This window comes from Gossypium arboreum, chromosome 13 (genome assembly GCF_025698485.1).
Source record: "Gossypium arboreum isolate Shixiya-1 chromosome 13, ASM2569848v2, whole genome shotgun sequence".
NCBI classification, from domain to species: Eukaryota; Viridiplantae; Streptophyta; class Magnoliopsida; order Malvales; family Malvaceae; genus Gossypium; species Gossypium arboreum.
Window position 1 is genome coordinate 94295830 of NC_069082.1, and position 15886 is coordinate 94311715.

Sequence of the window (15886 nt, forward strand, 5' to 3'; positions counted from 1 at the left end):
TGTTAATATTGAGTTTAGTAGTACCATTATGAGGGGATTATGCTATGCTTGGATATGGATGTTTGATTGGTTGACATGGTTAATTTAATTTAGTTTTATAATAATATGAACGTATATGTCTTAATTGTTGTATGGAAGATTGATTAAATAGCCGAAGGTATATAATAAATTGGTTGAGTTGTATATGTGAAATTTTGGTTAGATTTAGGGTATATGGAATTGGCTTATTTTGACTAGGTTAAAGTTCTTGTAAAATGGTTAATGCTAGTTAAGTGAGCAATGTATACATTGGTTTAGGTTGCAAATGAAATTCGGTCATTGGATATGCTTGTATGTAATTGTATAATATTAATATTTAGTTGCAAGGTGTAGCTTAATTTGAGCTAAAATGTGCATGTGGAAAAGTATATATATATATATATATGAATGTATTGACGTTATTTTAGAAGTCCAAATGCTATATTGCAAAATCAATAGATTCGGTTTGTGATGATTAATGTTAAACACAACTTGAATTGATAAACTTAGCCTATTAATGAACACAAATATGTGCACTAATTTACATTTGATAGGTATCTATAAATTCGGATGTGGTTAGATGTGCATAATGCTTTGATGTGTAAAGTTGCATAATACATTCATATTGCTAAGTTGTTAATGCCGTGAATGCTATTGGATAATAAGTTTATTTGGTCTAAAATGTGCATGAATGATTAATGAATTAAAATGCTTGATTTTTTTTTATTTAGGTATTCGAATAATATTAAAATGATGAGCACATGATTTGAATGATGTATTATTAAAGTAATTGTAGTATGACTTTGGAACATGGCTATTGAAAATTAAATATGATATATGTTTGATATGGGTTCAGTTGAACTTTGTGATATGATTTGTATACGCAGTATGATTTATATTTAAAATTTGATTAATATGAAGTTATATTTATATATATTTGCGAATATGACCTATGTGATTATGTGAATGTACTAAAGGTATATTTTCTTTGGAAATACCTCGTAACCCTAATTCGACGACGGATAGGGGTTAAGGGTGTTGTATTTGATTTGTATCAGAGCTACGGTTTAGTCGGTTCTAAGACTAGCGTAGCACGTGTGAGTCTAGCTATAAATGCCATAATTATAAACTACGATAGTGTGATGATTCTTGACAGCTATAAAATTGTTTTCTTATAGAAATGGATCCCAATCGAGCCGTGACGAATGACGTAGAAGATAATGCGCCCGCTCCCGCTCAGGGGACAGCGCTGGCTGATTCTAGGCCGATTTTGAGTAATATAGAGGGAGAGGCTAAGCAAGCCTTCTTCCAATTAATGAATGAGTGGTTCACGAAGTTCGCTAGAAAGAATCTTGCTGGTCAACAACCTCCACCCTCTCAAGTTCCTATAAATTCCCAAGTTATACGAAAAGAAAAAAAAAGAAAAATTGATTTTAAAGCCGGAGATTCCCATGAGAGATCATCGGGAAAATCATTTCAGTTTACATAAAAGAAATTCTAAAATGATTATAACCGTTCAAAGGCTAATGTGGGACACTCTAGTAGAGGTCGTGCTAGATCACATTCGAGCTTCAGAGCTTCAACTACTTCGATCGCTAGTGTTGAAAATGTCACATCTGATTGACCTGAGTACAAACATTGTGGTAAAAGACATTTGGGTATTTGTAATTGAATAATCAAGATTGTTTCAAATGTGGATCCTTAGATCACTTCATCCGAGATTGTCCCGAGTCAGTTGAGCGAGAGATTGTGGAAAATTCGAGATCGAGTAACATTTCAGCCGATGGTACGTCTTCTAGAAATGCGGGAAATGTAAGTAGCAGTCAAAGAGGAATTAAAAACATAGCAGTTTGATCTGAGGATCGCACACCTGCTAGAGTTATTGCCATTCGCGCACGCAAGGAGGCTTCATCCTTCGATGTTATTACTGGTACCTTCACTCTCTATGATACTAGTGTAATTGCATTGATTGATCCTGGTTTAATTCATTCTTATGTATGTGAGACCTTAATATTCAGTAAGACTTTGTCTGCTGAGTTTGTGATTAGAATATCAAACCCTTTGGGTCGGTGTGTTTTGGTTGATAAAATGTGTAAGAATTATCCATTAATGGTTCGAGATTCATGTCTTCCAGTTGATTTGATTATGTTATCATTCGACGAGTTCTGAGTATGGATTGGTAGACTTTGCACAATGCTATTGTAAATTGCAAATGAAAGACTATTGATTTAAGATGCCAAAATGATGAAATTAATTGGATTAAGTCTAATGATCTGAATGGTTTACCGGTAATGATATTTTCGATGTTAGCTCAGAAATATGTGAGAAAGAGTTGTGAAGATTACTTTGCATATGTGTTTGATAGTAAATTGACCGAAAGAAAGATTGAATCAGTTCTAGTTGTGTGCGATTGAATCAGTACTAGTTGTGTGCGAGTATCCGGATGTGTTTCTTGAAGAATTGCCAGATTTACCACCTATCCAAAAGTAGAGTTTGGTATTGAATTAGTGCCGAGGATGACTCCAATATTGATAGCTCTGTACAAAATGGCACCTACTGAATTAAAAGAATTGAAAGTTCAGTTGCAAGAGTTGACAGATAGAGGTTGCACACGACCGAGTTTCTCTCCTTGGGGTACACCAATTTTCAATTATAGACAGCTCAATAAGGTGACTATAAAGAATCAATATCCGTTTCCATGGACTGACGACATGTTCGATTAACTTAAAGGGGCTATAGTGTTTTCAAAGATAGATTTGAAATCAAGTTACTATCAATTGCGAGTTAAAGACTCTGATGTGCCAAAGACTGCTTTTCGTACGAGGTACGGATATTATAAGTTTTTGGTTATGCCTTTTGGACTTACTAATTCACCTACTATTTTTATGAATTTGATAAACTGGATCTTCAGACAGTATCTAAATTGATTTGTGGTTGTGTTCATAGATGACATATTGATATATTCCTGTGATGAATCCGAACATGCCGAACATTTAGACTTTTGTTACAAACTTTGCGAGATAAACAGTTGTATGAGAAGTTTAGTCAATGTGAGTTTTGGTACATAAATTCAATTTTCTAGGACATGTCATATCAGCATCAGGTATTCGGGTTGATCCGAGTAAAATTTTAGCTATACTTGATTGGAAACTTCGGAAAAATGTTTCTGAAGTCCGAAGTTTTTTTTGGGACTTGCTGGTTACTATAGACAGTATGTGAAAGGTTTCTCTATGATTGCAACCCTTACGACGAAGCTATTACAGAGAGATGTTAAATTTGAATGGTTAGAATAGTGCCAGAAAAGTTTTGATCAATTGAAAGCCCGTTTGACCGAAGCTCCAATACTAGTTCAGCTAGAATCGGGTAAAGAATTTATTATCTATAGTGATGCATCTTTAAATGGTTTGGGCTATGTGTTAACGCAGGAAAGCAAAGTCATAGCTTATGCCTTGAAATAGTTAAAGCCACATGAAAAGAATTATCTGACGCAAGACCTAGAATTGGCAGCTATTGTGTCTGTATTGAAAATATGACGCCATTACCTATTCGGTGAGAAATGTCATGTTTATTTTGATCAAAAAAGCCTGAAATATTTGATGACTCAAAAAGATCTGAAATTGAGACAGCGTCAATGGTTAGAGCTGTTAAAAGACTATGAGCTTGTGATTGACTACATCTGGGAAATATTAGTGTTATTGCTAATGCTTTAAGCCGAAAATTACTATTTGCTTTACGTGCAATGAATGCACATATGGCTATGTCTAATAATGGTTCGATAATAGCTGAATTAAAAGCAAGATCATTATTTATTCAACAGATTTTTTAATTCTTAGAAAGTTGATAATGATTTGTTAGCAAAAAGGGTTCAATGTGACTCGAATGCTGATCTAGAGTTCTGAGTTGATGTTGAGGGTTGTTTGAGGTTCAGAAATAGAATATGTGTTCTGAGAAATTTAGACTTGATTCAGATGATTTTGAACGAAGCTTGCAGCAGTCAGTTATCTATTCACCCAAGTAGTACGAAGATGTATAATGATCCAAAACAGCTTTACTGGTGGCATGGTACGAAATGAGACATTTCTGACTTTGTTTTGAAATGTTTAGTCTGCTAGCAAGTAAAAGCCGAGCATCAGGTACCTTCTAGATTGCTTCATCCGATCATGATACTTGAGTGGAAATGGGACAGAGTCATGATGAATTTTACATCTGGCTTACCGTTTACACTGAACAAGAAAGATGTAATATGGATTATTGTGATAGATTGACTAAATCAGCTTATTTTGTTCCGGTTCGTACAGATTTCTCGCTTGATAACCAAGCTGAATTGTATGTTTCTCAGATTATGAGATTATTGAACGTATCGGCTGGTTGCGTATAGATTATTGTTGCCACCTGAGTTAGAAAAGATCCATAATGTATTTCATGTTTCAATACTTCGTAGATATCAATCTAATTCCTCACATGTGATTAATCCGTTAGAGATTGAGATTAAATCTCATATGACATTTGAGAAAGAACCGATTCGTATTTTGGCTCGCGAAGTTAAAGAATTGCAAAATAAGAAAATTCTGTTAGTGAAAGTACTTTAGCATAAACACGGAATTGAAGAGGCAACATAGGAGCCAGAAGATACAATGAAAGAACGTTATCCGAACCTATTCACCGGTAAAATTTTCGGGGACGAAAATCTCTAAGGGGGAGAGTTGTAACTGCCTGATTTAGACCCTAATCAGAATAGTGGTTTTGAGACCACAAATCCGAGTCAAAAAAATATTTTAATATTATTTTCTATTTCTACAACATGATATATTATATGTGTGAAAATTTCGTGTGAAAATTTTATAGTTTGTGTACTCGGTTTAATAAAAAGGATTTAATTGCGTAAAATGTAAAAGTGACTAGCTAATTGTGTAAGTTTTGAATTGGTGTTGTTCTTTTAATATGGAGGCCTTAAATTGAAATTAGAACAATTGATAATAGGATGGACAAAAGTATACAACCAATATTAAGCTGTTATATTAATTTATACAGGTTATTATAGTAAATTATGAAATAATAAGTATTATAATAAAACATAATTAAAAGACATGCATTTTGTTCATGTTTTTGGCCGAATCTTAAGAAAGAAAAAGAGGTTAAAAGCCTTTGAACATTCGACACTTAGGAAGCTTGATTCAAGGTTAGTTTTTGTTTGGTTTTTGATAGTTTTTACGTTTTTTAGATCATTGCTATTTTATCTATCAAGTCCATGTTTCAATTTTTGAATTTGATGGTGATTTTTTATTTTACCATTGTTGAAATCTTGTGATTTTTGTTGTTTGATGCTGGAAAATAAAAGATATGTGATAGATTAACATATTTTACATTGGAATTTTTGATGATTTTGAGTAATTAGAACTAAATTACAAAAATAATAAATCGAGGGACTAAAATGTGAAATAAATGAAATGTATGGACTTGTATGAACATAAGGAAGATTTGGCCTAAGCATGGTGTACTCAAATTTTGCATGTTTTGTGTTTTGTGCAATTTGGACTAAATTGTAAAAAGTGTAAAATCTCAAGGGTAAAATTATAATTTTCCCATTTATGTGTTTTTGGACTAAACTAAGTTAAAATATGTTTGAATGAGTTTAATTTAAAAATTTTTAGATCAAGAACCAAAGAAATCAGATTTGGATCAAGGGAAAACCAAAGTTGTCAATTAGTCATCCTGTTCCGATTTTTGTTGTCTGAGGCAAGTTTATAAGCAAATAGATATTGTTTATTTTAAATAAATAAGAGCTTATTATGCTGAAATGATTTATGTGAAAGTATATATGTGGTTAGCCCGAATGTGTATATGCTAGGGAGCTGTATTTACAAATTCGTTTTGACCGAGATATGACATTCGAAAGCCCCGTATGAACCTTAGGAATTACTAGGATACGTATGTCATGACATAGGATTCTGATATGTGATGTGCAAGTAAGACCATGGCATTGATATATGTGTGCAAGTAGGACCACGTTTAATACGTTGGCATCGATATGTGATTCTGATATATGTGTGCAAGCAAGACCAAGTTTAATACGTTGGCATCGATATGTGACTTCGATATATGTATGCGAGTAAGACCACGTTTAATACTTTGGCAGCGATATGTGATTTTGAGTTATGTGTACAAGTAAGACCACGTTTAATACGTTGGCATCAAAATGTGACTTCAATATATGTGTATGAGTAATACCCTTTCTAGGATAGTGGCATCGATATGGGATTACATGTAAGACCACGTTTGGGATGTTGGCATTGTACGATATGTGAGATTATCCAAGTATCCTATTCAATTCCAAATGGTTCAACGGGCAATATCGAGTTAAGACCGAATGTAAAATTGAGCTAAAATGTCAGGTATGTGCTAGTTTAAATGATTTGAAAGATAAGGTAAGTATATACTTGAGATGAACATAAGAAATATGCATCATGAAAGTAATAATTATATATGCTTATGAACATATGTGTATTCGGCCAAGTTAATATAATTAGATATTATTCATGTGATGATATATGAGTTTCAAGCATGAAAAATGTGTATTTGATTAAAGATTATTTGATTCGATTTAGTTGATTTATTACTAATGTTCATTTGATTTTTATTTGCTTATGACTTACTAAGCTATTTAAGCTTACTGTGTGAGTATTTTTTTATTTTTTATAGATTTTTGAAAGCTGGTTACGAGGTCGGGGATCGTCAAGGAACTTCGTCACACTAACAATCATCTTTGCGGTATTTTTAAAAGATCAAATTATGAACTTATGGCATGTATAGGATAGCATTTGTTTTGGTTGGTTTTGAACTGCATATATGTATAAGCTAGGCTTAATGTGTTTGGAATTTGAATGTGTATATAAGGCCATGCAAAAATGGCTTGATTATTATGCTTAAGTTTGGTTTTATATGTTCTTGATTAAAATGTTCGATGTGCTTGGTTTTGGTAATTCAGTATTGGTGATTGAATTATGTGGTAAAGTGTTTAAATATTATGTTAATATTGAGTATAATAGTACCATTATGAGCGGATTATGCTATGCTTGGATATGGATGTTTGATTGGTTGACATGGTTAATTTAATTTAGTTTTATAATAATATGAACATATATGTCTTAATTGTTGTATGGAAGATTGATTAAATAGCCGAAGGTATACAATAAATTGGTTGAGTTGTATATGTGAAATTTTGGTTGGATATAGGGTATATGGAATTAACTTATTTTGACTAGGTTAAAGTGCTTGTAAAATGGTTAATGCTAGTCAAGTGAGCAATGTATATACTGGTTCAGGTTGTGAATGAAATTCGGTCATTGGATATGCTTGTATGTAATTGTATAATATTAATATTTAGTTGCAAGGTGTAGCTTAATTTGAGCTAAAATGTGCATGTGGAAAAGTGTATATATATATATATAAATGTATTGATGTTGTTTTAGGAGTCCAAATGCTATATTGAAAAATCAATAGATTCGATTTGTGATGATTAATGTTAAATATGACTTGAATTGATAAACTTAGCCTATTAATGAACACAAATATGTGCACATAATTTACATTTGATAAGTATCTATAAATTTGGATGTGGTTAGATGTGCATAATGCTTTGATGTGTAAAGTTGAATAATACATTCATATTGCTAAGTTGTTAATGCCGTGAATGCTATTGGATAATAAGTTTATTTGGTCTAAAATGTGCATGAATGATTAATGAATTAAAATGCTTGATTTTTTTTATTTAGGTATTCGAATAATATTAAAATGAAGAGCACATGATTTGAATGAGGTATTATTAAAGTAATTGTGGTATGACTTTGGAACATGGCTATTAAAAATTAAATATGATATATGTTTGATTTGGGTTCAGTTGAACTTTGTGATATGATTTGTATACGCAATATGATTTATTTTTAAAATTTGATTAATAAGAAGTTATATTTATATATGTTTGCGAATATGAACTATGTGATTATGTGAATGTACTAAAGCTGTATTTTCTTTGGAAATACCTCGTAACCCTAATCTGGCGACTGATAGGGGTTAAAGGTGTTACATACCCTTTTGGATGGATCTCCTAAAATCTTACCATCCTTCACATAGTTATACTGTAACACCCCTCACCCGTTCCAATCATCGGAACCAAGCTATAGGATGATACAAACAATATACTATCTAATACACACAATTTATAATTTAACATTTAATTCTAATTACTATTATTACATAAATAATAAGTCTATACATAATTCACTAATTTACAAATCATACAAACATAATAATTTGGAAACAAAGGGAACTATTTGAATAACGTAGGCATGAAATCGGTTTAATAAGTAAAATCTCAAAGTTTTAAGTTGGTATCGATAATTCATATTTGGTATCAATACTATATTGGTACCTTTTCAAAAATCGAAACAAATTATGATTCTTTTTATTACCAAAAAACATAAGTATCGATATTTATTAGGTGGTATGTAATGCCCCAAATCCTGAAATCCCCTGTTAAAATTATTTTTGCGTGTTCGTGACGTGGTTGTATGTTTGCCTTAGTGGTTTAGTGCTTTGGGAGTGTCTGGGAAGTCATTGGTTCAAGCCTTGGCTTGAGCAAAATTATGATTTTTTAAAGTTAAAACCTCTACTCTTAGTCAGTATGGTTATATGCAGAACTTGTTAAAATCTTAACAAAGCAAGCATGCTAGCCCAGTGGTAGGTGGCGTGTGGGGTGTGCAAGGAGCTTGAGGTTTGAATCCCTGCTTGTACAAAGGGAGATTATTTTTACTATTTGCCTTGGGAGGTAGTTGTGTTTGACCGAAACACTGATGAGTGGAGGGGAGTTTGAATCGGTCATGGAGGGATTCTAGGAGGGAGTTGAGGAGAGTTATAAGGAGAGTTTTATGAGAGAATTAGGGGATTTTGAAGTTGTGGGGTGTTGGTGCCGAATAAGGACTCTAGGCACTTAAGATTTTAGCTTAGGGTCATGCTTCTTATTTGGTCAATTTTGCATTCTCATTTTTCCCTTTTTAGTTTTAAGGTCTTTTTTTCACTTTTGTTAAGTAGCCGTTTTCTGCTAGGGGTTTTGGAGGTACTCTTCTTTTAGACCATTCAGGCACTTTTGGGAGGGGGGGCTGCCTACTTCGTTTTGACTCTTTATAACAATGCTGTACTAATCGACTGTCTTCTCTCCTTCTCTACTTTCGAGTTTTATTTCTTGATTCTCTGACTGATTATTTCCCCCTCTTTCCATTGACTTTCTTTGCTCTTCTACTATGTTGGCTGAACCTAAGATCCTTTGTTCTTCAAAGCCGAACACCTTGTTTCCACTTTTTTTTTTCTTTTTCTCTTGGCCGAATAGTTCTTGGTCGGATACCCTTTTTCAATTCGGGTGACTTTTAGGCTTAGGTGTTGGCTAAATATTGGTTATCTTCTTTTCAGGAAATGTCGATTTCTCTTTCTATGAGTCGAATGTACATTTCTCACTCATTCTCTTCTCCACCTTAATGATTGACTTGTAACATTGTGATTTTGCCAAATGTTGCTAGGGGCTCGACTTCCATAAGCAAGGTGTTTGGTCAATTTCTCTTTCCCCCTACAAGTGATCCTTTCATTCGTGGTGAGTTCTTTAAGTCCTAGATAATTATGTTGGATTATAGATTCTCATGAATCGGTTAATTATTTCGTGTGAAGGTTAAAGCATTGGAGAGAATACGTTGGTGGGATCAAGAGGGGGTTCAGCGATTGTTCGATTGGTAAGTTGCGATGTGTAACACCCCAAACCCGGCCTAGACGATATGACCGGATCTAGTGCGCCACATTGATGCGTTCAAAACGTTCTGTATTACTTAGTTTGGAAAACTTAGTTGGAGTTGTAAAAGATACTTTCTAAAGCAGGTTAAAGTGAATAGAAGTCATGCACCGTAGGAAACCAGAAGAAGAGGAGGTGAGTCCGTTGACCGCTTAAGTACCAAGCTCCTTCGGTTCCAATCCTAGACATGCACACCACCATTGCCACACCTTAACGACTCGTATAATTTTGAGAAAACCATCTGGTTATGTCTATCTTAAGAAAATGATTAAGTTTGAGAACGTTTGCTTGGCGGAAGTCTTACTTGTAATCGTGTTATTTTGAAATCACTTAATGTTTTTGAAAACGCGTCCTAAAGCTAATCCATTTTCCTTAGTTATCATAGTTTTTTTCATCATAGTAAAATAAAATAATAAAAGTAAAACAAAACCATAAAAATAATTAAAAGGCCTTATTACACTTAAAACCCAAAACCATAGATGAAATTAAAAGGACGTCCAGTTCACGAGAAAAGAAACCAGTTCAGAGAAACATGTGGCGATCCAAATCCTCACAGCTCCAAGCCCACTATGGTTGAGGATTACTGCGAGGATGAAAATAAGGGTGAGTTTTGGAAAACTCGGTGTGTAATTCAACCCAACCATAGCCTAAATCAGTTCAAACTACAGAGAGAATAAGTTGGCCTCGGCCGAGCAGATATCGAATAAAGCCCGTAGGCCCGAGCAGCACTGAATAGATATATCATGCTTATGCGAAACCCAACCATATCCAACCACATACACCCCATACCATCCTTTCACCATGTGGGAGACTACTCAACCCACCCAACCGCTACACGCCACGAAATATGCAAGATGGTCGCGGATACAAAAATGTGACAGAGTCACCAGATCTGAATATTTTGTGGCAGTGCCACCAGAACAGATATACGTGGTAGGGCCACCAGAACAGATAATTTGTGGCATAGCCACCAGGACGCTTCCTCCATAATATAACCCATGTCCCCATGCAATAGATATACATTCATGGCATACATCATACAGATTTAATTCATCATGCTTTTCAGACAAAATTAACCCTAGGGGTATAAAGGTCATTTTGCATACATAGGGGTATAATGGTAATTTTGCATACATAGGGGTATTCTAGTACATCTAACTATTTCTAAGGTTTTCATGCATATCATAGCCATTACGTTTAGCCAGAAACACTTACCGAGCGTTCTTACCGAATTGGGCCCGTTGGCCCATTAACCTAGTTTTGGCCTATTAAGCCCAAAATATCAAAACGCACGAAATCGCGCGTACCACAGTTTTATCACTTCCGATTACTAGTAATAATTACACATACGTCTTACGAGCATTCGCACACTCGCAAGTACCTAAAATACCGGCTTTTCGGCATTTCGGCTTTTCGACTTTTACCGATCTAGCCTATGAGAGGGTGTCAGTTACACACCTGTTTTCAGGATTTCCTCGTCGAGATCTACACCCGAACTGCCTACAATTGAATCACTTACTATTACTCCAAATATCAAAAATACAATTGAGTATCTAGTCCCTTACCACATTCGGCCAAACATGCCAAAAACCCTTATTGCTCTTACCTTACTGCCGAAAGATGGTTAACTCTAAAGATCCGATCGTTCCACCTGTCCAAGTCCTTGATCAACCGCCTCTAAATCAAGCTATGACCAAAACAAAATAGTTATTACGACCCCTCAGGGTTACAAGTCCAAATCGACAACCTCCCTAACTTTTAGGGATTTCGCTTTTCCTAAAATATGTAAGAAGACTAAGTTTTGGCGAAGACTTACCACCGATTCCTTAGTGATGATTCCAATGAGTTTCCCACTCGATCCCGATGTAGATCTAAGCCTCGATGATAACAAAAGTCGATATTTCAAAGGACTTTAGTATTCGCCAAGTCCCTTTTAATGTGGGGTTTTTCGCTTTTTGCAACTTGTGTTTAGAAAGGTAAAACGAGAGGGTTTTGCTATGGTCTTGTCGTCAAAAATTGAGGTTTTAGAGGGCTGGTGAATCGCCACAAATGATGAAGGGAAGAGATGTGGTTTTGGTTATAAGAAATCGGCACAAAAGAATAAGCTTTGGATTTCGCTTTTTATGATGTTCTACTTATAAGGCTAAAAATAAAAGATTAAGGATGTGATGAAGAGTAAAGAGATAGAAGGGTTCGGCTATGGAGAAGGAAGAGGAGAAGGTAGATGGAGAAAAAGAAATAAAGAAAAGAGGAGAAGAAAAGATGATTAGAATTTCGGCACAACACACCCCAAATGCTGAAATTCCCACTACTACAATACCTAGCCAATTTCCCATGCTAGAGTCCCTTGGTCGGCCACCTCTTTCTCCTTGATCACTCCTAGATTTCCTCCTTATCTTTATCCTTATTCAATCCCTTACCTTCTTAAACTCTTCCCGATGACTTTTATTTCAGTTCCATTACTTCCCTTTCCTGTACATAAAAATTAATCACTTAATTTGCTATCATTGTGACTTGAACCTGGGTCCTCCCCAAGCTTCCACACGCCACTTATAGCCTTCCCTGTAGCATCACATGCCACTTCACCACTTGCTTCCTTGTGATCCATTTTTCACAAATAATTCCTAAAAAGCCCAATTTATTAGAACCCCTTTCCCCTACAGATTTAAAATTAATTAAAACTACCGGGTTTTATCCTAAGCTTGGGCCTTCTAGAGGCCCACCAACATAATTAATCCTACACATAACAAACAGAACATAGAATTTTAAATTTTACAACCTTTACAGAATTCCCAGAAATTTGGGGCGTTACAACTCTACCCTCCTTAAAGAAATTTCGTCCTCGAAATTTACTTGATCCGAACAGATGAGGGTATTGTTGTTGCATTGTCTCCTCTGGCTCCCAAGTAGCTTCTTCTCTGCCATGGTTACGCCAAAGCACTTTCACTAATGGTACAGATTTCCTCCTCAGAACCTTAACGTCTCGATCCAATATTTGTATAGGCTCCTCCTCAAAGGTCAAATCAGTTCGCACCTCAATTTCTGCAACCGGCACGACATGAGTAGGGTCAGAATGATAACTCCTTAACATGGAGGCGTGAAAACATCGTGAATCCTGTCTAACTCTGGAGGCAATTCCAACTGATAAGCCACTGGACCTACTCGCTTCAAAACCCGATAAGGCCCAATGAACCACGGACTCAACTTGCCCTTCTTGCCAAACCTTAGTATCTTCTTCCAAGGTGAAACCTTTAAGAAGACCATATCGCCCACTGAGTATTCAATCTCCTTACGCTTCAGATCTGCATACGACTTTTTCCTATCAGACGCTGCCTTTAACCGATCTCTAATTAACCTGACCTTATCCTCAGTATCTGCCGCCAACTCAGGTTCAAGAACTTGTCGCTCCCCCAGTTCAGAGCAAAACTAGGTGTTCGACACCTTCGCCCATACAGTGCTTCATAAGGTGCCATTCGAATACTCGACTGATAACTATTGTTGTATTCAAACTCTGCCAAAGGCAAGTAATCCTCCCAACTACCTCGAAAATCAATAACACATCCCCTCAACTTGTCTTCTAGAATCTGAATAACTCTTTCCGACTGACCATCAGTTTGGGGATAGAAAACCGTACTAAAGTTCAATCGCGTTCCCAACGCTTCATGCAACTTTTTCCAAAACCGAGATGTGAATCTAGGATCCCGATCAGAGATAATCGAAACCGGAACTCCATGCAGTCTCACAATCTCCGCCACATACAACTTGGCAAACTTCTAAAGAGAAAAGTCTGTGCGAACAGGTATAAAATGAGCCGACTTGGTCAACCTATCCACAATCACCCATATCGAGTCTTTCTTCGATGGTGACAAGGGTAGCCCACTCACAAAGTCCATGGTTACCCTCTCCCACTTCCAAAGTGGTATTTTTACTGGCTGCAATAATCCAGAAGGTAATTGATGCTCAGCTTTCACCTACTGGCATGCCAGACATTTCCCCACAAATTCAGTTACCTCTCGCTTAAGTCCAGGCCACCAATACAGTTCTCGCAAGTCATGGTACAACTTATTCCCTCCAGGATGCATGGCACAAAGTCCCCCATGAGCTTCCTTCAAAATTGACTGTCTCAAGTCAGAGTCCTTCGAAACACAAATTCTTCCTCGGAAACACAGAACCCCTTCATCATTTATCCCAAACTCAGAAGTTTCCCCTTCCTTAACTTGTTGAAAACGAGGGACCAAAGACTCATCTTTCAACTGCTTCTCTTTAATCTGATCCACCCAGGTTGGCCTTACTTGCAATTCACCAATGACTTCCATCACAAAGCAGACTTAGACGAGCAAACATTGCTCTCGGATCGATCTGACTCTACGACTTAGGGCATCGGCCACCACATTAGCCTTGCCTGGGTGATATTCAATTGAACAATCATAATCCTTAAGCAACTCGATCCATCTCCTTTGCCTAAGGTTCAGTTCCTTCTGAGTCAGCAAATACTTGAGACTCTTATGATCTGTGTATATAATACACCTTTCCCCATACAAGTAGTGTCTCCAGATTTTAAGCGCAAAGATCACCGCTAACTCCAAATCATGAGTAGGATAGTTCCTTCGTGAGGCTTAAGTTGTCGAGACGCATAAGCAACCACCTTACCCTCTTGTATCAACACACAACCCAAACCTACGTGTGATGCATCACTTGTACACGAAGAAAATCTTTTCCGACTCGGTTGAATTAACACAGTGCTTCATCGAACTTTCTTCAACCTCTCAAAAGCTTATTGTCGCTTCTCCGTCCAAACAAACGGTACTCCTTTCCTTATAAGTTTTGTGAGAGGTGCTGCCATCACAGAAAAACCTTCCACAAACCTTCAGTAACCCGCCAATCCTAGGAAACTTGAATTTCAAACCGACCTAGGTGGCTTCCATTCCAAAATTGCTTCAATCTTTCGAGGATCCACTCTAATCCCCTCTGCAGAGACCACATGCCCCAAAAAGGTTACCTCCCTCAACCAGAACTCACACTTGCTGAACTTCGCATAAAGTTCCTTTTCCCTTAACACTTGTAACACAGTGCGAAAATGCTCATCATGTTTTGCTTCGGTCTCAGAATATACCAGAATATCATCAATAAAGACGACCACGAACTGATCCAGAAATGGTTGGAACACACGATTCATCAGATCCATAAACGCTGCAGGAGCGTTTGTTAGTCCAAAGGGCATAACCAGAAACTTATAATGACCATAACGAGTCTTGAATGCTGTCTTATGAATATCTGCCTCCTTGACCCTTAACTGATGATACCCAGATCGAAGATTGATCTTGGAAAATACAGAAGCTCCTTTAAACTGGTCGAATAGATCATCAATCCTTGGCAGAGGGTACTTATTCTTAATCGTCAGTTTGTTCAACTGGCGATAATCAATGCACATACGCATCGTCCCATCCTTCTTCTTCACGAATAGCACCGGTGCTCCCCATGGAGACACACTTGGCCTAATAAAGCCCCTATCCAACAATTCTTGAATTTGCGCCTTTAACTCCACTAACTCCTTTGGTGCCATCCTATATGGTGCAATGGATATTGGTGCTGTCCCAGGCAACAGGTCGATTCCAAATTCGACTTCCCGATTTGGAGGCAATCCCGGAAACTCCTCCGAAAAGACATCTTGGAACTCTTTTACAGTTCTAACCTTATCCACTGTCAGCCCCTCTACATCTGTTTGACTTACAAATGCCAAATAGGCCTCACACCCTTTTTGAATCCACTTTTTTGCCCTCAATGCCGATATTACATTAGACAAATAGTCCCTTCGCTCACCTATCACCATAACCTCATCCCCTTCCGTGGTCCTTAGCACCATTCGCTTATCAGCACAATCCAGAGTCGCCTTATGCTTAACAAGCTAGTCCATTCCCAGAATGAGATCAAACTCTCTAAACGGAAACTCCATTAGATCGCCAGGAAAGATCCTACCTTGAGTTTCTAAGGGTACATCCTTATACAACTTGTCTACCCTAACCGATTGACCCAAGG